General features: G+C 43.2%; 1 pseudogene; it reads right to left on the bottom strand.

Moving 5' to 3' along the window:
- Positions 1-1,434: 1,434 nt before the first annotated feature.
- LOC101834851 lies at positions 1,435-2,837 on the bottom strand (annotated as a pseudogene).
- Between the last annotated feature and the right edge of the window lie 1,585 nt (positions 2,838-4,422).

Raw genomic sequence — 4,422 nt, 5'->3', positions numbered from 1 at the left:
GTCTTGTTGGTACAGAAGATGGTAAAGAAGAGATAGGCCAAACTGGGACAGAAGGGCCAAGTGCATGTCTACCTGCAGAGCACCTAATGGGACAGAGTGTCTGGCTGAGCTTCCCTCGGGAGCAGGAATCAGAGACTGATTGACCTTGAAAATGGTACCTAAGTGCCCCGGCACTGAGAGGGTCCAGGGCTAAGAGGAGAATGCATCAAGGGAAGAGTACCCCACCTCAGGGTTCCAAAGCCATCAGGAAGGAACTCAGGGTACCCAGGTACACCTGAACACCAGACACACAGGTAAGAGCTACGTAGGCTTTGTCTCAGATGTTTGGGGGTATGTGTAGACCAAAAGCACCTGCAGGCTACCCAGAATGCAAATCTCACCAGCTGGCTTCTGTGTTACCTCACAGCCTTCCTTCTGTTGTAACCATGCTGCTACAACTTTAGAGTGAACTTGGTGCCAAAAATTATTCCTCTCCCCACACAAGAGCCAGGTGGGAACAGAGAAACATAAAAATCCAGTAGATTTCAAATGGGTGACTCCTGGTACCAGAATGGGGCTCAGATTGGAGCAGACTGGCCCTGGTAGATGGCTCTGCCCTGCCTCTGGCATGTGACCCTGGCAGAATACCTCTTCTATACCCATGAACTTCTCCAAGACCCTTGGGATGATCAACTCTACAGGACAGATGGAAGCATAGCCCATGTTTCCATGTGGTACCTACTGATACCAAATGAATAATAATACGAGAGAGGTTGAATTGCCGTTCTGACCCAAAGCTGGTCAATGTTCTCTCTAAGGCTAGTGTTCTAGAGGTGGGGAGGAGGGAGGGAGGGAGGGAGAGAAGACAGAGAATTTGATTTAGACACCTAATCTCATTTAAACTTACTTTGGCAATAAACCCACCACTCTCCCTGAAGCACATTTCAGTGGCAGTGATATCATGGGATGAGCAGTTACCTCCATCCTGCTGAGTTAGCACAACTACATTCACAGTGGAGACGCCCAGGGACCCAGACCTATACAGGTAACAGCTCCTCCTCAAGCTCACAGAAGGCCTGCCTCAAGCTGCTTAATGAGCCAGCCTCAGTCAGTCTGTCTGTGCAGTGGTAGTCCTCTGTCAGTCTGGGCATGTATGGAGGTGCAGGTCCTAGAATGTTCTCAATGCTGCACTTCTGAATCTAGGTGGAGCATCTTGTTGGGTCTTGAGGGACAAGGAGGCATAGTGGAAGCCATTCCCTTGAACAAGATTCCAGGATGGAATCTGGAGTATTGCTGTCTGGGGGACCAGCCTCCAGCAGCACAGGGCCCAAAGGGAATACAGAGTCAGGGTATTGTAAGACTTATTTTTTAATCTGAGGGGGTTAGGGAAAAAGACACACTCTCTCTTGATGATTTCCTTCTTTATTTTCTATTCTCCATTCTGTGTTCTATATTCTCTTTTCTTTTTTTTTAATCAAACTTGTTTATTGTTGCTTTTTGCCATTTGGTAGCATTTTACACACAGGCTTCGATCTTCAGAATACCCTGGATTCAGTAGAAAAACATTTTAAATGAAGTTTTGTACAATAGAAACTTCTCAGCCATCAAAATTTGGACTGTAAAAAAATACATGCAAAACATACTTTTCTGAAAACACTTAACTTTGAACAAAGCACTGAACTACACAAATGCAGAATGAAAACAGTATTTCAACTCTACCAAAAGTAGTCATCATAAAAGGTGTAAAAGTCACCTAACTTCACTAGGCACTGTTCACTTTTTAAACAGGAGACAATGGAAAATATTGTCCACAACAATATCCCAGCTTTATGGCAGGTTTCAGAAAGTCTTCAACTTCATGCTTTAATAGCAACGAGGTGAGTATAATCACGATCCGGAAGGTAACCTGTATCCTCCACGACTGTAGTAAGAAGGTGACCGCCTTCTGTAAATTTGATCCCTGTCGTGAGCAGATCTCCATCCATCACCTCCTTTGTATGATCTGCTGTAATAGTCCCGGTCATCATAACCCTGATCATATTCTCTGTCATAATAATCGTGTCAGCATGAACTGCTGTAGGTGGGTTTCCCCATGTAAATCCCTGGCGTTGGGGTATGGGGACTTTTTGTTATGGAGAAATCAACCTTAATTCGACGTCCGTCAAGCTCCATTCCATTGGCACATTCTTTAGCTTCCTTGGCATCATCTACATTTTCAAAATATACAAAGGCAAATCCTCTTGAACGTCTAGATTGCTGGTCATACACAATAGACACATCGGCAATGGGGCCATATTTAGAGAACACTTCTCCTAGGTCTCTTTTGTGGTGGACAAGCTCAATCCAAATACTCCAAGGCAACAGTTGGGGTCAGGATTTGCCCAATTTCCAATATGACACCTTCGAGTAGGCATGGGAGAATGGTTGTGACTATGACGTCTTCGACAATCTCGGCTGTAACACCTGCTCCGGGATCGTCTGTGGGAGAGGGTCGTGATCACGACCTTGTACACTGCCTTCTAGAACTTCTTCTGGATCTAGACCTACATTCAGATCTGGACCTTGATTTTGATCTAGAACGACTTGAATCTTCCTTGGAGTGTGATCCTGCAGGGGTATGCCGTGCAGATTTCCCGAATCCAGGGATTCCCGTTTGCCGTAGTTCTGCTAGCCGCTTTTGCTTCTGATGGCTGTCACTGCTCCTGGCCTTAACAGAAGCTGTCAATCTCCTGCCTTCTCTACAGAGGCCCCGCTGCAGCCCCTGCAATGACACACTTTGAGAGTTGCCCGGGCCGAGGCACTCTGCACCACCTCCGCACGGGTCTAACCTATTCATTTTTCTTATCTCTATCCAGAAATGTCCCTTCTATCTCTCTTGATGTTTTCCTTCTCCTTCCAGTTCTCTTGATGTTCGCCTATTTTTTTTTAATTTTTGATGTTTTCCTTCTAACTCGATCTTTATTCTTTTTTCCAGGGGCTGGGAGTGACAAGCACTAAGGACATTGCCCCACCAATGAGCACCCTTCACCCAGCTGCCTTTATTCTTGATGCTTCCTAGAAAGGAAAAAAAAGGAAAAAGAGTTAGAAAGTTCCTTCTAACTCTCTCATTCTTGATGTTTTCCTTCTAACCAATTTTAATTCTACCTTTATTATTTTCCTTACAACTTATATGCCCCAGCAAAATCTTTCCGGTAATATAAAAATTACAGTATGGTTACATTCTGTTTTTCAACTGAATGACTACAATGAATACAAGTAAAAAGGAGCTTGTCTTCCACATCCCTAACATGATTAAATATTTTATGCATTGCAGGTGAAAAACAAATTATCCCAAAAACCCATGTACATTCATACCCAAGCTGCTTGTTATAGATTAATAGAGTGTAAGCAAGCAAAACATTTTTTTTACTGGCAGGCTGCTCTTTGTGGTTACAGAGAAAGGACCAATCACTTTATTATCTTGAAAGATAATCGTATAAAAATATTAAAGGAATCACAAACCTAACCTTTTATATATGAAAAAGAATCAGTGAGCTCTACTTTAAATGTTTAGGGTACATACCAATTCATCAGTAGTTTTTTATATCAGGAGATTGAGGGCAGAAAGGGGTATAAGGAAGTAATCATCACCTTTGGTCATCAACCAATACTAGCAAGAAAGGCACCTCAGCTAATGATAATTGGGCTGCTTTGTTCTTGTTCCCCAGCCTTAAAGAGTTCCTCACTCAACCATGGGTCTTTCTAAAACTTTAGGTTATCTTCTTGGTTTTTCACCTCAAAACTATTTGGCAAAACATCTTAGTCTAACTTTAAGTTATTTGCAAAGCTTTGTTTCAGATATGATGTACCCTGAAACCTGTGAACACATCTCCCAACATTAAGATTAGAAGAATTCAAACTAGATGGGCTACTGGACTCAACTGTTTTTCTTAATCACTAACCTAAGCCACAGTCTATATGGCTCCTCAACAGAAACTCATGTGTTATAGCTGTGTGACACTTCCTTGTTATATTTTTTATCATCAAAACTCTATTTAAACTAACACTATTATTATCAGTTAGACAGTGTTGCTTAAGAAGAAATCATTATCAAAATAATCCACAGGTAAAAATGCCCAGTAGAACAGGATATTTCCATGATACAAACACACTACATTACAGGCAGTGGGGATCTCCCCACACCTATTCACCCCATTCACCCCATGCCAGATATCAAAGAAAGATGGCAAGCAAACATGTAAAGGCATAGCAGAAGCAGAAGACATTCTGGAGTCTGTGGTCTTGGTTGCCTCCTGATGGGCTGACACCTTGAACTTCAGTTGCCACCTGCTGCTCCTCTGACATGGCCCCCTGCACTGGAGCAAGCCTGCCTCTGCCCTGGATGCTCAGGATGCTTCCCAGATCCTGGAGTTGCTGGGGTTTGAAGTATGGCTAAGCCCAAGG

This window comes from Mesocricetus auratus, unplaced genomic scaffold, assembly GCF_017639785.1.
Source record: "Mesocricetus auratus isolate SY011 unplaced genomic scaffold, BCM_Maur_2.0 Super-Scaffold_4256, whole genome shotgun sequence".
Lineage (NCBI taxonomy): Eukaryota > Metazoa > Chordata > Mammalia > Rodentia > Cricetidae > Mesocricetus > Mesocricetus auratus.
Note: the sequence above shows the minus strand (reverse complement) of the source record. Positions and strands in the feature narration are given on the sequence as shown.